Below are 22734 nucleotides of genomic sequence, written 5' to 3'. Positions count from 1 at the left end.
AATATTGTCGGAGACTCTCTCCTCGAGTCGGGGGACTCAAAAACGCGGGACAGGGCATCTGACTTCCCGTTCTTGGAGCCAGGAATATAAGTCAGGGTAAAATCAAACCTATTGAAAAACATGGACCATCTAGCCTGGCGAGGGTTTAACCTTCGGGCCGACCTGAGGTATTCCAAGTTCTTATGATCCGTCAGCACCACGAAGGGTAAACTAGCCCCTTCAAGGTGGTGTCTCCATTCCTCTAGGGCCAATTTAACGGCGAGCAGTTCCCTGTCCCCAATGCCGTAATTACGTTCGGCTGGGGACAACCTACGGGAAAAAAAAGCGCAGGGGTGTACTTTCCCATCTGCTTGCCCACGCTGGGAGAGGACGGCACCGACGCCTACCTCTGAGGCGTCAACCTCTAACTGAAACTGTAACTTAGGATCAGGGTGGGCGAGGACGGGGGCGGTAGTAAAACGGGATTTTAGGTCACAAAAAGCCGCCTCTGCTGCCTCCGACCAACAGAACGGGAGCTTTGTGGAAGTTAGCGTCGTGAGGGGTGCAGCGACCCTGCTATAATTTCTAATGAAGCGTCGATAGAAATTAGCGAACCCCAAAAAACGTTGTAACTCCCTTCTACCCTTTGGCCTGGGCCACTGGGTCACCGCCTCCACCTTACTGGTGTCCATTCGCATCTCCCCGGCAGCCACCACAAACCCGAGAAAGGTAGTCTCCGAGACGTGGAACTCACATTTTTCTGCTTTGACGTAAAGGCGGTTCTCCAACAAACGTTGCAGCACTAAGCGTACGTGCTGCACGTGCTCCTCCAGGCTGTTGGAGAATATCAAAATGTCATCCAGATAAGCGAAAACAAAACGATCAAGCATGTCCCGAAGGACATCATTTATCATTGATTGGAACACTCCCGGGGCATTACGGAGTCCAAAGGGCATGACCAAATATTCAAAATGGCCCTGGGGGGTGGAAAAGGCCGTCTTCCACTCATCCCCCTCCCGAACCCGGACCAGATGATAAGCGTTTCGCAGGTCTAACCTGGTGAAGATGCAAGAACCCTGCAGCAGGGTAAAAACAGAGTCCATGAGTGGCAGCGGGTAATTCCTTTTAACCGTGATTTGGTTTAAGGCACGGTAATCAATGCAGGGACGCAGTGACCCATCTTTCTTGTCCACAAAGAAAAACCCTGCCCCAACGGGGGAGGAGGACGGGCGGATCTGTCCCGATGCTAATGCCCCGGAGATGTAATCCTCCAGGGCCTTCCTCTCCGGCCGGGAGATGTTATAAATCCGGCATCGAGGAAGTGAAGCACCGGGTAATAAGTCTATCGCACAGTCGTAAGGCCGATGCGGAGGAAGCACGGAGGCTTGGTCCTTTGAAAACACTAGTGAGAGGTCCCGATAAGAATCAGGCACTGCCGATAAATCCGGTGGTTCAATCTGGAGTGGCGGTAACGGGGGCAATTGGGCTGCCTGGAGGCAGTTGTTATGACATGATGGACTCCAGGACACCACCTTGGGAACCTCCCAGTCGATTCTTGGGTTGTGCCGTTTTAGCCAAGGAAGGCCCAGCACAATAGCCGCCTCCGGGCAGTCCAAGACGTAGAAGCATGCCTTCTCCTGATGGTTTCCGGACAAGCGCAGTAGAACGGGGTCGGTGCGTTGTTCCACTTTGCCAATGGTACGCCCGTCCAGTGCAGTAATCTTAAGAGGCTTCTCGATAGTCCGGGTCCCAATTCCTAGTTCTGCAATCAAGCTGCGGTCGATGAAACTCTCGTCCGCACCGCAGTCGACAAAGGCTGTGGTGTCAAGAGTTCTTCCCCCCCAGGAAAGGGAGGCTGGCAGGATACAACGATGGGGGGACTCCCCAATGGCCTGGCTCACCATGACCTGCCTAACTAATGGTGAGCCCTCCCTTTTACCGGGCGGGCAGGGCATGACCGTGAGAAGTGGCCTCCCTGGCCGCAATTGTAACACAGCGAATACTGGCGGCGTCGTGAGCGTTCCTCCTCCGACAAACCAGCACGTCCTATTTGCATAGGCTCTGACGTCGTCACGGGAGGGGTTGGCGTCGTTGTTGCGGGGGAACCCGGAAGCGAGCGTCGAAGACCAACCCCGGCGCCCCTCCATGAATCGCCCCGTCGCTGCTCCTGTTGTCTCTGTAGTTGGCCGTCGATCCGTATGGCCAACTCCACGAGCTCTTTTAGGGAACCTGGTTGATCTCGGATTGCCAACTCCTCCCTCATAATCACATTTAGGCCCTTCCGGAATATGTGCCGGAGGGCACTATCATTAAACGTGCTCTCGGGGGCCAGGATTTGAAACTCCACGGCATATTTAGCGACGCTCCTGGACCCTTGCCTACAGGCTTCTAAACGATCAGCTGCCTCCCGGTCGCCCACCGGGTGATCGAAAATCCTGCACATCTCATTTGTGAACAGTTCGTAGGACGAGCATATGTGTGGGTCCTGATTCCATACCATGTTCGCCCACGCCAGGGCTTCACCGCGAAGACACCCGATCAGGTAAGCTATTCTGGATTCGTCAGAGGGGTATGAGCGGTATTCCAGTTGGAACACCAGCCGGCATTGAAATAGAAAATGACGGCATGCGCCCAGATCCCCACTGTAAGGGGCGGGAGGGGAAGCCTTGGGCTGGTGGTATGGCAATATCTGAGTTACCTCGGGAGCCACTGTGTAGGGCTGTGCCCCCGGAGAGGACGGCAAAGGCGTCTGTTGAGCCTGTAAGGCTCTTATTTGCTGCGCCATGTTTGCCATCTCGGCACAGAGGTACTCCATCATTCTGGTTTGCTGGTCCGTACCTCCTGTAGCTAGGTTGTTCGACGCTCCATCTGCGCCCGCGGGATCCATGCTTATTATGGCCGGATCGTACTGTTATGATCTTGTAAATGGCCCCAAAGCAGGCGAGATAGAAGTCCAGTTCTTTGTTCACCTTTTATTTATACGTGCTCAATTCTACTATATACAGTTCGTGTCCTGTTGGAACTCCTGGCTGTTCCTTCTTCCTTTTGCCAGTCTGTCTCTTGCCGTAGTTCAAGTCCAATCCTGTCGATATCCTGGGTAGTTCTCCTCCAATCCGGGTCGTTTATCCTTTGATTTCCTTTGGTAGTTCCTGGGCGAAAAAGGGGCAATGAATCAACATAGAACAATGGCATGTACCAGGGGTTGCTTCAGCGAGCGAGCTGGGATTACGATCCGGCAGCTGGTTGGGTATCCGGTGGCCTTATATCCAGGCATAACCTTGATTGCCTCCACCTGGCGCCACTCCGCTCGTTGGAGCTGGGCCAGTGATTGGTTGGTCTGGAACACCTCGCCACCAGTCGTGTCTGAGGCCTGACAGATCCAGTCATCCAGTACACAATTTAAAACAAAATAGTGGTGAATTCAGATTATGTTGATTGATTTAAATGTTTGCGCATTTTCATATATTGTGTTTCATTTAGTGATTCAGGGTTTGTGCATGTTTGAGGGTGGAGCTAAAATGATACAATATCAAAGAAGACAGGCGTTTCTTTTTTTAAATTTGAGAAATTTGTAAATTGGGGTTCGGCTGAGTGGGTGGGGGTTTATTTTGTTTCATGAATTTTCGGACCAATAGACGCAGTCACAGTCTTCACAAACGGCAATTGTTTTAATTCGCGGGTTGTATTCCCAACTGCAGGCTTTTAAAATGGAATTGGGAGATAATAAAATGTACACATACCTAAATAGTCTCACATATATTGCAAATTGTAACATCAATTAATAACATTTGGACACGGATAATATAAAACATGCCGAGCAAATGCTCATCAAACATGAACCTACCTTCTAGTCTGTGAAGAATAACTTTTGCTTGCATTAATTTGCAATCAACAGGGTGCTGGTGACGTGTAAGGTCCTCTATTACGTCAAAAAAGTTCCTCCTGCAATTTTGATGTTTTTGTTTTCATGGCGGCACAGTTTTAAGATGGATTACTGATGTTGAATCCGTAAAGTTATTAAATGCTAGACACGTCGTAAATACTTCAGTTTAGTTAAGTGACTGAAATTAAACGACAAATCAGACGGGCAAAAAGTCAAATATTCGCAGAGTAAGCGCCCTCTATACGGCCATCTTTGTTCCCTCCTCGCATTTCCGGTCAGAGGTGCGTGATGGGAAAGACAGTTTCCCGTAATGCCAACCTTCCGTTCTAAATAAGATGTTTCACGTATGTATAATATTCAATCTATATTTGGAAATTTCGGGGGAGGGGGGCATCACTAATGGGAGACACATTGTGTCCGAATTGCTGATTTTTGTCGATATGTTGTGTTCTTTTTTAACAGAAATAAAAGTGTTATTATCATTCATAAGGTTTATTCAAACATTCTATTTGTAAATGGATCAATGATGTGTGTTGCAGTCCACGAGTATAAAACCCCTGTTAATATATATGGCAGTGGCTCCTTAGCCGGTGACCGGTCGAATAGTCCCAGGGGCTATTTAGCCGGTAACCGGTCAAATAGTATTGCACCCTGCATTTTCATATTGCTGAAAGACAGCGAGAAATAATCACAGTGATTAGTTGTTGTCTTCAACCAACTTTTACTGTAATGATGTCAGGTTTAAAACCATATACATTCAATAACTTCGGATCAGAAGTAGCACACGGAGAGTCGGCTTGATGAGATATTCAAAGACTTCAGATGAAGGAGGGGTCAGAGTAGCCAGCGCTGGGAGATAAGTCCATCCCCCAGCCTGACCAGTTCGGATCCCTAGCTACTACCCCCAACAGTTGAGCTAGTTTTATTAACAAAGTTTCATGTGACCTAGATACAAACTTAAAGTGGTAAGAGGTAAATAAAGAAATGGGTGTGTCTTGGTATATGACTGTAAAGTTGCATAAAACATTAACAAGTGCATTTCAAAGGACATACATATTTCCTATTGGCTCTATGACAAATCCGCAGCCAAACAGTGACACTTAGTGACACCTATGATGGTGGTGACACTGATGATTGTAATATTGATTGAAGGTCCCTATGACATTTAACCGTGACGCGGATTGAAAGATTATATGCAAGGATTCGTGACATCCAAATTCACTATGACAAAGAACAACCTGTCAATAATCATAATGATGTCTTTAACATGTCTCAGTCACTGTTGTACCTTTTTCATGACATCAGTGCTGAAACTTATTAAAAAGCGCGACTTGGGACTTGGGGAGAGGAGTAGGTCAGCAGAGCCGAGCGCGTGTCCACAAAGGACACGCGCCTGCAACCTTCCCCAGCCGCGCGGTTGCTTTAAAATATAACACAGTCTCATGCCTCGTTTTTCCTTTGTGCACGATTGGTAAGTATGGGGATCTGTAACTTCAGACCCAACATGGGGATCTGTAACTTCAGACCCAACAATGACGCGCCCCTAACCCATAGGTGTCTTGATGGAACTTTCCACTAGGCTCTGCAAAATTCTATCCCAGTGACTATACTGAATAAAAGTACAAAGAATACATTCTATACTCCACAGTAATGTCAATTTCATTCATTCATCTTCCATACTACACATCCTAGTTGCGGGGGTTGCTGGAGTCTATCCCACCAGACTTCAAGCGAAAGGCAGACAACACCAGTCAGCCGTAGGGCACAAAAAAACATTTGCACTCCCAATCATACCGGCACCATTGGGAATTGAGGCCACGCCTGCCTGCAAGTCAGCCGGGTGTCTCACTGCACCCTCTGAGATCTGGGATTGATTGCTATAGGTTTGTGAAACCCTTCTCCCTCCTTACCTAAGGTAGTGTGGCCGAGCGGTCTAAGGCGCTGGAATAAGGCTCCAGTCTCTCAGGAGGCGTGGGTTCAAATCCCACCACTGCCAACATTCTGTTTTAAATGGAAATGGCTCTTCCCTGACATTTAAACTAAAATTTCATAACCACTGGTGAGGGAGCCGAGTCCCGGGTTCATAAATAGGACCCTCGTGCTTTCCCATCACTGTCTTTGTTAACATCCACAAAATAGATTCGTTCTGTGTCGAAGCCATCATGGATGACAGTCAATCGTTGGAAGAAATTCAGCAAACATTTTTTGAGAAAAAAATCCCTGAAAGAAAACTTGGAAAAACATACTCTTTTGTGTAAAAATAGAAATTTGCAAAAAATAGACAAAATAAACAAAAATGGGCCGAAATAGCGTTTGTCGGGGAATATTTTAACCACTGAGTTTCTTTCTCTGGGACAAAACTGCCAAAAAAGAGAAAAGCCGCTTTTTACTTGCCAGGGGAAGTTGCCTTCTGCTCACATTATGTTGTCCAAACGGCATGTTTTGCCACGACTGTCACATAACTCTCTCACAAACCATTCAAAGTTATGACCGTGAACTGGCTGCGTGACAATATTTTGGTTTGGTAAGGATCCCTCCACTCCATTGAGTAGCGAATCCTTATTATTGCTCTACTTGGTCGGGTGAAGTCGCATGTGGGCCTTTGTTAAGAGTTTCATCACAATGTTATCGCGGATGAATTTGTTTCCCTGCAGAGCACATGTGTCAAAGTGGCGGCCCGGGGGGCAAATCTAGCCCACCGCATCAATTTGTGTGGCCCGGGAAAGTCAATCATGAGGGCCGACTTTCTGTTTAAGAATCAAATTCAAATGAAGAGTATAGATTTATATTAAATTTCCATAATAGATAACAATTTGACAAAACAAAGGCTCATCCAGGAGTTAGACTTGGGACCTCACGCACCTTAAGCAAGAAACATACACTAGAGTAGACCAACGAGCTAGAGGTGCCCACACAATTAAACTTTTTTTCTCAGATGGCGGATGTCACATATCACCCGATAAATCAAGGGCTCGTCTGGGAGTTGAATGCAGGACCTCTCACACCCTCAGCTAGAACCATACCAATAGACCAGCGAGCCAAATGTACCCAATGAATGACAATTTTTTTCTCAGATGGCTAATGTCCCATATCACTCCACCAAAAATTGCAATTTGACAGAGCAGGAGCCCGTCTGGGAGTTGGACCTGGGGCCCATGGCAACCTTAGCAAGATTCATACCACTAGACCAATGAGCCAGGGGCTTTCCTACAATGACACTTTTTTCTCAGGTGGCAAATGTGACATACCAACCCCCATGAAAGATCACAATTCAACAAAGCAAGGGCTCGTCCGGGAATAGAACCCGGGACCACTCGCACCCAAAGCGAGAATCATACCACTAGACCAACGAGCCTGGTGTGCTCATCAACGAGAAAAAAGTGTCATTGTATGGGCATCTTCGGCTCGTTGGTCTCGTGGTATGATTCTCGCTTTAAGTGCGAGAGGTCCCGGGTCCAACTCCCAGATGACCTCTTATTTTGTTGAGATGTGATCTATGATGGGGTGATATGGGAGATTAGCCATGTTACGACTCCCCTTGATGGTAAGATATACCAGGGAGTCGCAACTACCACAGCAGAATGGTTCAGTCAAGGATGAGTCAGACAAATACTGCAAGTAGCCTTCAGTGATAATTTATTTACAACAAAGTCCACCAAAACCTGGACTACGGGATAACATAGGGGAAGCAAAAGATATTAAAGTGGCACACTCAAACACGGTAAGACCACCCTCCCAGACAGATGTTTAAATGAACACCCACAAAATACAGGAAATAAGGCCGAAGGGTGCCACTGTCAGAACTGATGTAATCAAAGTCTAGACAGGGGAATAAACTACGTGTATAAATGCAACAAACTATATGCATACCCCGGGGTGTCTCAACTTATCTCAAGTTCCCCCTATACACCCCAAAATCTTTGTCAACATAAATACTAAATAAGGACTAAACAAGGAGTAACGTACTCACAATATCAGGTGAAGCTGGGGCATTCAAACTTTACTCAACACTAAACAATGTGCTTTCTAAAGAAAAAAATGACTCCACTGCTTCAGCATTTACAATCACAGGCAGTCCATTGAGTCAAAGTTAAGAATCAAGAATGAACTGACAAATAAAAGGGTTTAAATAAGGACAAGAAGTGAATCTTGATTGGAGATAGGATGATAGGGAAGTAGTCACAGCTGTGTTGGCCTGGGCAGGGCTTTGTCACAGGGGTGCAGTGACAGCTCCATGTACCTGCAGATGAAAAGAAACCACCCACCCTATTACACAGTGTGTGTCCAGCCTGACAGCCGTAACACCTCCCCCCTCAAGAGTCAACCTGTTGACGAAATTGAACCACCAAACTGCCTCAATCAACCAATACAAGCCTGATACAACTCTCCTCCTAAACCCGAGACAGGGCATCAGCCATAACATTTTCTGAGCCTCTTATGTGATGAATACTCAAATTATAATTTTGAAAGACAAGCGCCCAGCGCATCAACCGCTGATTGTGGTTAAACATTTTATCCAGATTGTACACCTCGATTGGAGTTGAAGTAGATCCTGCATAAAAATCAAATAATTGGAGCGCTAATAGCAGAGCAAGCATCTCCTGTTCAATTGTAGAATATCGCTTTTGACTAGCATTAAACTTCTTAGAGAAGTACGCAACGGGATGGACTAAACCATCTGGGTCCTACTGGGTCAATACCGCACCCACACCAAGACCGCTCGCATCGACTTCAATAGAGAATCGTGAAGAAAAATCAGGAGCCCTGAGGACTGGGGCACTGCAAAGGAGAGCCTTACAGTTCTCGAATGCAGACTGGCGCTCAGTCGGCCATAAAAAGGGCACGGAGTGACTTATCAGGTCAGTCAGCGGAGCGGAGACAGACGAGAAATTTTGGCAGAAACCCCGGTGGTAACCAGTCATGCCTAAAATTATTCGTAGTTCTCGCCTGTTGGTAGGAGGAGGAAAAGCCTGGATAGCAGCCACTTTTCACTCCAAGGGGCGGATCTTGCCACCACCCACCACCTTACCCGAATATGTAACCTTGGCTTTTCCAAATTCGCATTTTGCCAAGTTCAGAGTGAGAGAGGCATCAACCAATCGTTGGAAGACAGTTTGCAGCAAATATACCGACAAGAAATGTGTCCCTTGATCTGTCTGCACAATCCGTGGAAGACCAAAAGTAGAGAAAAACTTGATCAGGGCCTTCACTACAGATGGGGATGTAGTATTTCGCAACAGAATGGCTTCGGGATAGCACGTGGCCATACACATAACAGTCAGCAAGTATTGGTTGCCAGATTTGGTTTGTGGAAGGGGACCAACACAAGCTACTAGAATGTGTTCAAAGGGTTACCCCATGATGGGTATTGGACGTAAAGGAGCAGATGGGTGCCACCGATTAGTCAATTTAGTCATCATTGCCTGGGGGCCCACGGGAGAGGGTGAGTGGGCCTCCGTCAAGACAGACACCGATAATGGCCCCATGGGAAGTACAGGGCATCCCATGGGACCCACCCATACACCATCCCCTCGTTTTACAGCACCCGCATGTGCCCACACAGTCCGTTCCTCTGGAGAGGCCGACTGCTGAGCCTGCAGAACCACACCCACAGACAAACTCTCATGCATAGTCTCGGAGTCAAGGGCAGTGGCCAATAGAACCAGGTTAGAAGGATTATCTACTACGTATCCAGCGATTGACTTTGCTAACTGGTCAGCTGCATGGTTCCAAGAACCTTCTGAATACAGTCTTGATAGATTAAGTCATCGTCTGTGTCATAAAATAACGTACAATGAAAATAATCCATGGGCAAATGGTAAAGGTGGATTGAGTCAATGAATGATTTCCACAGGTAATAAACAGACAACAGTCCCCCAGTGGCCGGAATTTCAGGCTCAAGGCGTGACCAATAGACTCTTGCTACCTCCGAATCTTGTTGCAAAGGACACATCAACCATTGTCCATGAGTTCATACTGGTTGTGAACACAAAATCTTTGTGCCATTTGGTAAAGTCACTGTGAGGCCATCCGGCCCACATAGGATGGTAGCTCCAATGCATATCAACAAGTCTCTTCCCATCAAGTTCACAGGCGTTCAGGGTGAATGAACGTAGGAATGGTAGAGTCTGTTTCAGGTGGGGGATTTCAGTTCGGAGAGGTCAGGTAATAAGCAATTGGGAATTGTTTCCGGATAGTATAGAGGTACAATATTTCTGAGTCCAGACATTAAATTCAAAGTTTCCCACACCAGGAGTCAAACCTGGGCCACTCGTGTGAAAACCAGGATTCCTGACCACTAGACCATATGGGATATTTCATAGGATCCTGATCCAGATCAAGTAGAAGTATGAAGCTTTGATGAGAGACTCATTAAAATACCACATCATTAGCAACAGACATCTACTCGGTTAGAAGTGGGAAAGGCTTGTGGAAAACAATTTTTGTTTCTGGAAATTATAGTAGTTCAATAGTTCTCAATCCATCCACATTGTATGAGGTTTCCCATACTGGGAGCCGAACTTGGGCCACCTGGGTGATAACCAGATATCCTTACCACTAGACCATACGGGATATACCATGGGATGCTGATCCGGATCAAGTAGAAGTATGAAGTTTGGATGATGGACTTATGAAATTACATTGGGACCTCGCTACTTCGCGGTTCCACCATCGCGGCTTCAGAGCTTCGCGTTTTTTTTAAATGAAAAAAATAAAAAAATAATGAAAAATATTAAATTGAAATTAGAAATTACATTATTTTACAAAATAATAGTAATTGCACCATTTTACAAGATTTTAAGACACAAAGAATGCACGTATGCGCAAAGCATCACGGGCATAAACGCAAGCTGATTGGCCAGCTGAATACTAACTGAATACTTGACCTCCCATTGGCCCATTCACTACAGTAGCTCCAGCTTCTCCCGATACCCATTCTCAGTCCACGCTCATCTCGTGCTATACAGTACGCTTCTCGCCAAGTTAAGTGTCAAAGTTTTGTGAAGCCTTTCGTGATGCCTCCCAAACGATCTTTATCCCTTGGTGCATCTAGAGAACCGAATAAAAAGCGAAAGATGTTAACAATTAACGAAAAAGTGAGTTTATTGGACAGGTTGAGAGCAGGAAATAGCTACGCGAGCATAGCCCGACAATCTGGTCGACAATGGAGGGTCTCATCTCCTCCATTGAAGAGCCCAGAAATTGATGATACATGGTACGAGCCGTCAAATTCAGCAATCATATTGATGACATCATGGCTGTTTATAGGCGCATCTTCATCAACCAAAAAAATAAACAACGTTCACAACTTCCGATAACGATGTTTCTTACGCGCAAAAAATCAGCAGAAGATCATCTATCCGGACTACTATGTTAGCTAATTGTGTTAGTTAATTGTAGTGTTTGCTTGTTTTTGAAAGCTGAATATCGATAATTGGTAAATTGTTTGTAAAAACAGTGTTCTAGACCCTCAATTGTCATTGCAAACAGACAACATGTTTTACAGTTTTTTACTATACTGTATTTGATTTGTTTGTATGCATCAACATGGCACCTGCATTCTGATGTAGAATTAAACACCTGAATGAACGCCATATAGTTTGTTGGTGCTTTTGTGCACGTGGATACGCTTTTTTAAGCATTTTTGAAGGGGCGCCGCTACCTCGCGGATTTTCAGTTTTCGCAGGTGGTCTCGGTCCCCATTAACTGCGATAACTGAGGTTGAAGTTAATCCATTTTTTAACCTATGAAAATATACGCGACAATATTAATTTAGAATGTCATAGGCAATTTCACATTGAAAATGTTTCTTTTTTTCCAAATCACAACAAAACAATTTAGGAACACAGTACTTAGAAGCATAACCCCCAAGTTTTGGCGTCAGAGATTTAGCAGCAGAAATCTTAAATCATAAAACAAAGACAATTGCACATGTCAAGCAATAAATATAGGCCCATTTTCAATATCAAAATGTTAATGTTGAATTTATTTTACAATACAGATTCTGACATGAATCTTATCAGACTAACTAAACAGGATAGATGATATCTATATATTTAAACAACTGCAAACATTGTGCGGCATACGTTTGTAACGTTTATAGAAAGTTTTAATTTGGGAAGATGTACAGGGGTAGTATGCTTGTGACAGCTTTCTGACATGTGGTATGATTAACTGTTTTTATAATATTGAAAAACTACAAGAACCTACATAGGTGAAAAAACTTTTTCCTGCTCAGTCTGTTGTCAAAAATTCAGTTGCCAAAAGATTTTAAAATCACACAAAAGAACCCAGATAGGTTAAACATATTTTCTTTGTCAGTTTGTATTTACAAATTCACTTGGAAGGCCAATTTAAAGCATCACAGAACAAATCCACACAGGAAAAAAAACGTTTCCCCTGCCCAGTGTGTGGTCAAACATTCAATCCACAAGAACACCTTTAAAAAACACACAAAATCTCATAGTGGTAAAACGAAAAATGTCTTCCTGCTCAATTTGTATAGGAACATTAGCTATTAGCTGTTATCTTGATTATGTTAATTGTGCCGCCGAACGTCTTGTATTTGTGTTTTTCATTGAAATGGAAGTTCTTAACTGAAAAATGGATGACTGTAAATTGCAGAACTCACCGTGGATGTGACAGTCCACATTCAAGACCGAGGTGCTTGTGCTGGTGGTCCTCAGGAGCTCAGTCAGCAGGTGGGAATCGTCATGTGCCTCTGTATGTCTGCTTGGATTAGTCTGATTGATTAAATTTGTGTCAGCTTGTCATACTACGATTGCGATGAAGCAGAGTGGTGCAGCGGAAGCGTGCTGGGCCCTTAACCCAGAGGTCAATGGATTGAAACCATTCTCTGCTACGTACCATCTTTTCTTTTTTTGCAGAAGCAAAATACCTCATATATATATATATATATATATATATATATATATATATATATATATATATATATATATATATATATATATATATATATATATATATATATATATATATATATATATATATATATATATATATATATATATATATATATATATATATATATATATATATATATATATATATATATATATATATATACATATATATATACATATATATATATATGTATATATATATGTATATATCTCATGACACCTGTGAGTTCGGGGCGCGTCACATACCATGACACGCCCATTTCTTTGTTCACCTTTTCCCGCCTAAAGTTTGTACCTATGTCACATGACGTTCTGTTGATAAAGCTAGCTCATCTATTTGGGAATTCGAACTGGTCAGGCTGGAGGATGGACACATCTCCCAGCACTGGCTATTCCGACCCCCTCCTTCAGCTGAAGTCCGGTAAATCTCATCACGACTGACTCTGTGTGCTTACTTTGATCCGAAGTTATTGGATGTATACTCCCAGATGAGCCCTTGATTTGTCCATTTGTGATCTATTATGTGGGTTGATAGGTCACATGCTTCACCTGACAAAAAAAGTGTCACTTTGTGGACACCCCTGGCTCGTTGGTCTAGTGGTGTGATTCTTGTTTTGGGTGTGAGAAGTTCTGGGTCCAACTGTCAGATGAGCGCTTGTTTTGTCAAATTGTGATTTAATATGGGAGGGGGGGTGATATGGCATATTTGCCACGAGAAAAAAAAGTGTCACTCTGGGTACCCCTGGCTCGTTGGTCTAGTAGTATGATTCTCGCTTAGGGTGTGAGAGGTCCTGGGTCTAACTCCCGGACGAGCCCTTCTTTTGTCAAATTGTGATTTAATATGGGGGGGTTAATGGTACATTTGCCACCTGAGAAAAAAAGTGTCACTATATGACTAACCCTGGCTCGTTGGTCTAGTGGTATGATTCTCACTCAGGGTGCGAGAGGCCCCGGGTCCAACTCCAGGATGAGCCCTTGCTTTGTCAAATTGTGATTTAATATGGGGGATTATATGGTACATTTGCCACCTGAGAAAAAAAGTGTCACTCTGTGGGTACGCCTGACTTGTTGGTCTAGTGGTTTGATTCTTGCTCAGGATGTGAGAGGTCTTGGGTCCAACTCCGGGACGAGGCCTTGCTTTGTCAAATTGTGATCTATTTTGGGAGCGATGTGGCATATTGCCACCTAAGGAAAAAAGTGTTACTGTATGGGCACCCCTGGCTCATCTATCTATTGCAGGGGTTGGCAAACTTTTTGGCCCGGGGGCCACATTAACTTTAAAAATATGACAGATTTGCCAACTTTGCAAAGTTTTTTTGTCTTTTACAGCATGTTTTATATGAAATTAGAGGGAACATTGGCATGCAACTGCTTATGGCAGGTGTGATACTGGTCTGCCCATAGCGAGCAATGATGATGTCACTCACACTGGTACTCAGTGCATTCAGGGAGGTTGTCTTTCTGCCCAAACCAACAGAAAATTAGAGGGAACATTGATCCCAGTCTAACCTAATGGATTTCTAGTTGGATTGACAGTTTATAAATGAGTCATACCTCTACTTACGAATGCTTCTAGGTATGACATTTTCAGGTTATGAAATTATTATATGCAAATGAGTGACTCGAGTTATATGAAGAAGATCCAGGTTCTGAAATCCCGCAAAATGGATTTACTTATATATATATATATATATATATATATATATATATATATATATATATATATATATATATATATATATATATATATATATATATATATATATATATATATATATATATATATATATATATATATATATATATATATATATATATATATATATATATATATATATATATATATATATATATATATATATATATATATATATATATATATATATATATATTGTCATGGATGCATTGATTCTCACTTTAGAACATATCTACCCTCTACTAGGCTTTCATTCATTGGTCCCATTCTATCTTCTATAATCACAATAAAAGCATTCAATTCAATTGGCTGTCTCACAACTACCACTGTCCATGTTTCAAGATTCTTACATACCTGTCCACCTCAACTAAATGCACCCCTTATTAATGACTGCAATTCCCCCTATTAAGTGATTAAATATCATACAAAATGCAACATGGCACATATATTCACATACAGGCACAGGGCACAGGTCAAAGTGTAAAATGTAGCACAAGTGGAGAGCATTTAGCCCTGGTAGGAAATGCTCTTGCCGCCATCTGGCAGACGGACACGAGTATTACGTCTTCCATAATAACGGCCGCGGAGGGAACTAATTCAGCGGCGCAGGGCACATTTTCACGTGTTTTTTTTATTAAACATTGAGAAATCATATCCTCATTTTCTCTCATTACTTGTTTGCTCACATCTCTAATATAAAATTGGGACGCTACTACCAATTTTAAAGGATTTAAGTAGCAGTTGTGTGAGAACCGTGAAACAAATTAGATAATTTATATATATAGTACACCTCTACTTACAAAATTTTCAAGTTACGAAAAAAGTTCTGGAGCCAATTAATTTTGTTAGAAGTATGGCTCTATAACATTTATCTTTGTGTCTTTGCAGGTTTCAGTAATCAGCACCCCCAATTTGAAGGGGAGGAGCCCGAGTTTCCTCCAGACCAAAAGAGAGAAGAGCAACTTGAAATAAAAATGAAGGAAGAAGATGACACCTGGTCAACTGGTGAGGAGTCTTTTAAGATAGAAGAGGATCTGGGCAGGGCCAGTGAAGGGGCGGAGTCTGCAAACACCTCTGCAGGGTCCCATATTAAAGAGGAAGAAGAGCCGCCTCAACAGCAAAAGAGGGAAGATCAATCTCCGATCAAAAAGGAGGAAGATGTAACCGGGTCATCTGGCTAGCTTTTCAAGAGTGAAGATGATCTCGTAATGGATTTGATTGCAGATTTACTGTCAAAGCCATTTTGAAGTCGGACTTTTCAAGAAAAGCTGCACATCATTAAGAATGGTCAGACAACTCCAAAGCTTGCTAGCTGTGGAGTTGACCGCCCTTTCTTAATGTCCATTTTTTTCCGGAAAAGTCTGTCTGGAAAATAGCTTTGTGGGATAATCTGCAACTAAATCCATTTGTTTCCCTCCGTCTGCCATTGTGGGTGGAGTTCACGATCTGTGGCTGGCACACTTAGGCTTTGGTCTGCCTACCAGCCAATCATAGTTGGCGAAAGCGATGACGTATCCCTCCGCCTAAGAAATGGCCTTGGTGTCACCAAATCGAATTCTGGTTGGTTAAAACAACAGTCTTATCGACGCTTGTATATTGCAGCAGAGCCTGCAGAACTGATTGTGATGGCCTTGAGGACGATTTCTGATCCTAGCAACAAATAACGGCTGAAATGTGATTGGTTAAATGCTTCAATATGGTCGCCGTTTTTGTTGGTCTCATACACGTATTGGGAAGGGAAATGTGATACATTTTTCTGGATGGCCATTTAAGATTTAATTATGTCTTTATGGTTATAGAACTATACTTCCATTTGTAAAAATTACATCCAATTTTGAAAAAAAAGTGTTGTCATGAGCTTATGCACTTTTTGTTTAGCATCTTGAGCAAGTAATTACTCTCTCAAGAAGGGTTCTGTCATTTTTGGTTAGCTTAGCTTTTCGCGTTAAAAAGATATCCATGAATGAGTGAAAAATGTGACCCAGAATCCTCAACTATAAATATTTTGTGATGTGTTGTTGTATTCTAATATTGACAGAACATACGTCAATTGTGTCCCATCTCATGTTTGCGCATGCTAGCAATTAGCATGAAAAGCTAAGGTTCAGAACGTTAGCCAACTAGCGTTAGCAAGGTAGCTCTTTTCTACAGGCTTCCTCATTGGAGGCTAAGCAAAGTTGAAAAACACTGTTCTGGCCGCTTGAGTATGAAGACAAATATAATTTCACAACAATTTGGGATGAACAGAAATGTGGTGGGAACAAACTTAGCTAATATTCCCTCACTGAGATTTCAAGTGGAGCAGAGAAATTACCAGATCACAGAAACTGAGGAAACATCAAGACAAGATATTATGTTATGTTGGGGCAAAATACTTTGTGTTAGACATACTACTACAGAGAGGTCATGGCCCGTGTGGGGGTTGAACCCACGACTTTGGCGTTATTAGCACCACACTCTGACCAACTGAGTTAACAGGCCATGTGCCCACCACCCCAGTATTTGAACAATAACACCAATGCAACACCTCAACTCGCTAAACACTTATGTTACGGCAAAAGAAGTTAGTCTAGGTAATTTTATCTGACTATAGAGAGGTCATGGCCCATATGGAGGTCATCCCACGACCTTGGCATTATTAGCACCTCACTCTGACCAACTGAGTTAACCAGCCATGTGCAAAGTGACCATGAATTTTGTGTGACCGCAATTGCAAATGTCAGCGAGCTAAACTGTTATGTTACGGCAAAATAAATAATTTTAGGCAATCTTAACTTACTCTAGAACAGGGGTGTCCAAACTTTTTGCAAAGAGGGCCAGATTTGGTAAGGTGAAAATGTGTGCGGGCCGACTTTTAGCCTGACATTCTTTGAACCATTAACATTAAATGCAAATTAACTTTTTGGGATTTTTTTTAATTACAAATGGCATACTTTTACTTTTACATTTTTTTTACATTTAGGTTTTTACCGAAATCACAAACCACAAAAAATTAAGAAAACTATCAAGGATATCTAAGTTCATGTGAAACATCACATATTATTCACTATTATATGCTCACTGTAGGAACAGTGCTGAAAACAAAACAATGATCACTGCATATTCAAACTGTGATTTTGACCATCACAAAAAAAATAATGAACTGAGATTTAAGAATTTATTCAACTCAGAGGACTTAACAAATATCTTGCCTGCACTAATGTGAAGGGTGATACTGGGATCTTGACTGCAGTATGTAGTCCAGGTCTTCATCCCACGCTAACGAGAAAAAGTCAAACTCAGTTCCTTTTGCCTCTAACTGTCTCTTAATATCTAATGAAACGTCTTCAATTCTCCGTGCCACAGTATTACGAGCCAGGCAAATATTGGCAAACTCTTGCTTCTTCGCGGGACAAATTTTCTCAACCATTTTCATTACACAGTCTTTAATAAATTCACCGTCACTGAAAGGTTTGCAGTGCTTTGCAATTAGCGTTGCCACTTCGTAGCTTGCCTTTGTGGCATTTTCATTTGACTCACGGGCTCTTGTGAAAAAGCTTTGCTGTGCCGTTAAAACAGCTTCCAGTTGCTTCACTTTTTCACCGCGTTCGTTCCCAGTTAGCTTGTCGTAGCTAGCATGTTTCGTCTGGTAGTGCCTCTTAATGTTGAATTCCTTGAAAACAGCCACAGTCTCTTGGCAAATTAGGCAGACACAGTTGTTTCGTATTTCAGTGAAAAAATACTCAAATTTCCACTTCTCCTGGATGCGGCGGCCCTCCCGGTCAACTTTCCTTTTTTTGTTTACATGTTAGAAATGGGCTGGGCTGAAACAATGACGCAAGGGTCACGGCGGCCAGAGTGCGGCCACAGGGCTACTGCCATCTTCTGGTGAAGTGAAAAATAGCTTTTTGTACACATTTATTTTATACTGTGGTCAACAGTGCTGTCGGGCCGTGTATTATTGATTTCATGATAGAGGCCGTGGGCCGGTAAAAATTTGTCCACGGGCCTTAATTGGCCCCCGGGCCGGACTTTGGACATGCCTGCTCTAAACCAATTCAATATCAGTTAATGTTCCAATTGTAATATTGTACTAGTAGGCCATGAGTCAATTTGCAGTTCAAGTTGGTTGATATTTTTATCAATCAGCCGAAATAGCTCAGTTGGGAGAGTGTTAGTGATAGGTCTGAAAATGCAACTCCAGGAGCAGGCTAAGAAAGAGTGAGATCAATTTAAATAGGAAATAGGTTTATTACCAGACTGTAAAGTGGAGAGTGAGAGCTCTAACAGTGGAGTCCTGTTCAGCGCAATGTTCTTGCAACGCTTGTCGAATGACCAGTGAGTGTGTCTTAAATACAGGCAAAACTGACAGTTTTCAGTAGGACTTTGGACAGTTACGTTTCAGTCATTAGCAGGGCAAAAAGTAATTTATCAGTGTCGGACAGTTTAGTATTTGTGCTGACATATCAAGTCAATCACAAGACTAAGATTGATTATTCAGTCAAACAGTTGGGTGTTTATGCTGACATGTCAGTCATAAGGATGACTACGATGTTGTTATACTTACAAAAACTAATAATGTATGAACAAGCAATTGCAAAGAGACTTTGTCTTATGTTACAAATTCTATTATGATTTTCTACAGGCTTCCTCATTGGAGGCTAAGCAAAGTTGAGAAACACTGTTCTGCCCGCTTGAGTATGAAGACAAATTTAATCTCACAACAATTTGGGAAGAACAGAAATGTGGTGTGAACGAACCTAGATAGTATTCCCACACTGAGATAATTCACATCTTGGGTGGCATCGTCTGCCTTCTGGAGCAGAGAAATTAACCGATCACAGACACTGAAGAAACATCAAGACAACATATTATGTTATGTCAGGCAAAAAGTTGTAGTTAGGCAAATTCAACAAATACACAGAAGTCATGGCCTGTGTGGGGGTTGAACCCACAACCTTGGCGTTATTAGCACCACACTCTGACCAACTAAGTTAACAGGCCACGTGCTGCACTATCCAGGTATTTGCATGATGATGCAAATGCACATGTCAACTAGCTAAACACATGTTAGGACAAAAGAAGTTGTGCAAAGTGGCCATGATTTTTGTGTGATGACCGCAATTGCAAATCTCAGCTAGCTAAACTGTTATGTTACGGCAAAATAAATCATTTTAGGCAATCTTAACTTACTCTAGAGCAAGGGTGTCAAACCGCACAAAATGTTGCAGCAGGCCAGATATGTTCCCCGGCTGCCTCTTTGACACCTTCTGTTCTAGAGAGGCTGTAGCCGTTCCACGGTTGAACCCACTCCTTTGGCATTTTCAGCACCATGCTCTGCCTAAATGAGATAAACAGCAATGTGCTGGCACTATTACTAAACTATCAATAAACTGTGTCGAGCCTGTATTTCTCAACCTTACGCTCAGAATCTTTCCTAACCGCACCCCGGCAAAGGAAGATTTCATCACAAGAGGTCCTCTGAGCCAATCTTTATCTCATCCCTCACATCAGACAAGTTGGCCACGGGTAACCCTACCGGGGCTACAAGGCTCCAGTCAACATTGGTCCAAGGATCACTGGGATTGATTAACCCTACGGGGCACACAACAACAGTTCCTTTTTTGTAGAAGCAAACTACCCCACTTCAAAGAGTTACCATTGCTGTGAAAATATTGTTCTTGAAAATACCTTCTAGATTCATACACATACTTGAGAGCATGTTACCAACAAAAAAATGCAGTATCATTTAGAAGAACAACTGAACAAGACAGGTAAAAAAAATAAAAACATTCGAAAATTACATCTAAATATGAACAAATTTATATTAGTGATGGATAGTATTCTGTAATACTATCATACGTGTGTATTTAATCATTTTTGTATGAAAGCTTCTTCAATTTGTCTGAGGAGAACTCACGATTGTAACAAGTCACCAAGTCCTCATCTCAAGGACTGTTTACTGGACCTTCACCACAGAATGCAGACCTAGAAGGACACTTAAGAAGATTCTGATTGAGTGGGATCACTGTCTGAACAACCTTTGTGATTCAATGCATATTATCAATGCTTATTTTCAACAATCCGCATCTGAGCCTATTTGGGTAATGGAGGTGAATAGAATCTAACTTGACTGCAAAGTGACTCATGGCTGACAAGGAAACCGAAGACGGACTGCTAGCTGAATTAGGCAGGGTTTGCAAAGTCTGATGTGATGCCGACACCAGAGGTTGAACCAGGGACCTTTAGATCTTAAGTCTAACGCTCTCCCAACTGAGCTACTGCAGCTGGTTTATAAAATGAACAACCAACTTGAATTGCAAATTAACTCATGGCTTACTATTCCATGTGCTTTACCCGAGACTCGCACATTCACGCATACACATCAAAAGTAAATAAACATTGCTAAACATAATCTTCCTTCTCACATGCTAAACACTGTACAGTGGAACCATGTGATATGACCACTTTGCTATACAACATTTTGTTTTACGACCAAAATTTCGATCAAAAAATTCGCCATTGGCAGTAGCTCTCTCCACTCCTTTTGTTTTACATGTTTTACAGCCCCTCTATCTTTTTTTAAATTACATTTGAATATTTCTTATAACATTCCTTTTTACTTTACTTTGTACATTATACTTTTTATTTTAATGATGAGTGATGGGTATGTTAATACTTTACTTCTTTTTTTCTGTTTATGTTTCACATGTACTGTTAATGGATGCAGTTTTTTATATGTATCGTATCTTGTGCTGACCCGGCCTATCTGTCAAATTTCTAAAGTCAATGTCAAAGTCGTGCCAGGGGTGCCCATACGGTGACACTTTTTTCCTTAGGTGGCTAATGTGAAATATAAATTGTATTCTTATATTTAATCTTGCACCCTTTTGCACTCTGATGTATTAAAAGTCACTAGAATAGAATTTAATTTACACCTATTGGTTAAAATGTGCCCAACACCTTTTGTACTCTACCTCCTTCATTTGTATTAACGCCTCCCATTTTTATGACTTGTCTTATCTCTATTAAAAACACAGTTGAAGCAGATTTTCAGCGGGAAATAGCTTTGGGGAGCCTGGAGAGTTGTCACACTCTCCGGCCTCTGAATTGTTGCATGCCTGCCTCTGCAGACGCGGCCTTAACTTTCATTATATCAGCCTCAGTATGTCTTCCAATGTTCGAGTTTATTGAAGAATTGGCCGACAAGCTAGAGGTGCTCTTAAACTGACACTTTTTTTTCTTAGATGACTAATGTCCCATATCACCCACCCCATCATATATCATAATTCAATAAAACCAGGGCTCACCTGGGAGTTGGACCTGGGACCTCTCACACCCGAAGCGAGAATCATACCACTAGACCAGTGCTTCTCAATTATTTTCTGTTAGGCCCCCCTAGCAAGAAGAAAACTATTTGCCCCCCCCCTCCACTTCCCACCGTGACTATAAATAAAATCATTTCATGAAATTGTTATGAGTACAACATGTGAAATGTTGCACTCTCGCAAACATGACAGAAGTAACAATGAGAGCGCCACTGCCAGCTACTGTAGTGGATGCGCAATTACACTTTATACTAGTACGGCCAAATAAAATCCTGTTCCCCAGGGTTACACGCGCCCCCCCCCAGGTATCGCACCAAGCCGACCCAGGGGGGCGCGCCCCACTATTTGAGAAGCACTGCACTAGACCAACGAGCCAGATATACCCATTGGGCGACACTTTTTTTCTCAGATGGCTAATGTCCCATACCACCCCACCATATATGACAATTCAACACTTTTTTTTCTCAGGTGAAGCATGTGACATATCAACCCCCATAATAGATCACAATTCAACAAAGTTATGTCTCATCCAGGAGTTGGACCCAGGACCTCTCTCACCCTAAGCAAGAATTATACCACCAGACCAATGAGCCAGACCTTGTTTTCATTGTTTTAAAACCTACAAATGTGTCAGATCTGTTTAGCCTGACCTTTATGGACATGCTTGTGACTTGCTATCTCAACTCATTATCTACCAGAGCAAGTAATCCTATTTCACTCCCATTGACGATGACAGGCATCCAATCCAATTTGACCGAAGGGATTGCAGTCAAACCGGATTGAACATCTCTCCCTGTCAATGGCAACTACTGACGCTCACACCTAGTGGCAATTTAGAATGTCCAATGTGGGATGAGACCGGAGTACCCGGAAGAAACCCACGCAGAGGATAACATGTTAACTCCATACAGTTGGACCGACCTGGTCTTGAACCCAGAACCGCAC

At 42.7% G+C, this 22734-nt stretch overlaps 1 protein-coding gene, 4 non-coding genes and 1 pseudogene across 5 annotated transcripts in view; 2 read left to right on the top strand and 4 right to left on the bottom strand.

Annotated features, from left to right (window-relative positions):
• Positions 1-22734, top strand: part of LOC144213350 (uncharacterized) — a 324366-nt gene that overhangs the window by 31814 nt on the left and 269818 nt on the right. The window lies entirely within an intron of this gene.
• The window catches only part of LOC144213374 (uncharacterized), a 206758-nt pseudogene that overhangs the window by 3557 nt on the left and 180467 nt on the right, over positions 1-22734 (bottom strand).
• On the top strand, positions 5777-5858 carry trnal-aag (transfer RNA leucine (anticodon AAG)). The gene has a single exon. It is a non-coding gene; the product is annotated as a tRNA-Leu (tRNA).
• Positions 7146-7217, bottom strand: trnap-ugg (transfer RNA proline (anticodon UGG)). The gene has a single exon. It is a non-coding gene; the product is annotated as a tRNA-Pro (tRNA).
• Positions 16890-16963, bottom strand: trnai-aau (transfer RNA isoleucine (anticodon AAU)). Its single transcript has one exon. It is a non-coding gene; the product is annotated as a tRNA-Ile (tRNA).
• On the bottom strand, positions 19392-19465 carry trnai-aau (transfer RNA isoleucine (anticodon AAU)). The gene has a single exon. It is a non-coding gene; the product is annotated as a tRNA-Ile (tRNA).

The sequence above is a fragment of the Stigmatopora nigra genome, chromosome 20 (assembly GCF_051989575.1).
Source record: "Stigmatopora nigra isolate UIUO_SnigA chromosome 20, RoL_Snig_1.1, whole genome shotgun sequence".
Classification (NCBI taxonomy): domain Eukaryota; kingdom Metazoa; phylum Chordata; class Actinopteri; order Syngnathiformes; family Syngnathidae; genus Stigmatopora; species Stigmatopora nigra.
This window is presented reverse-complemented; position numbering and strand designations above follow the sequence as displayed.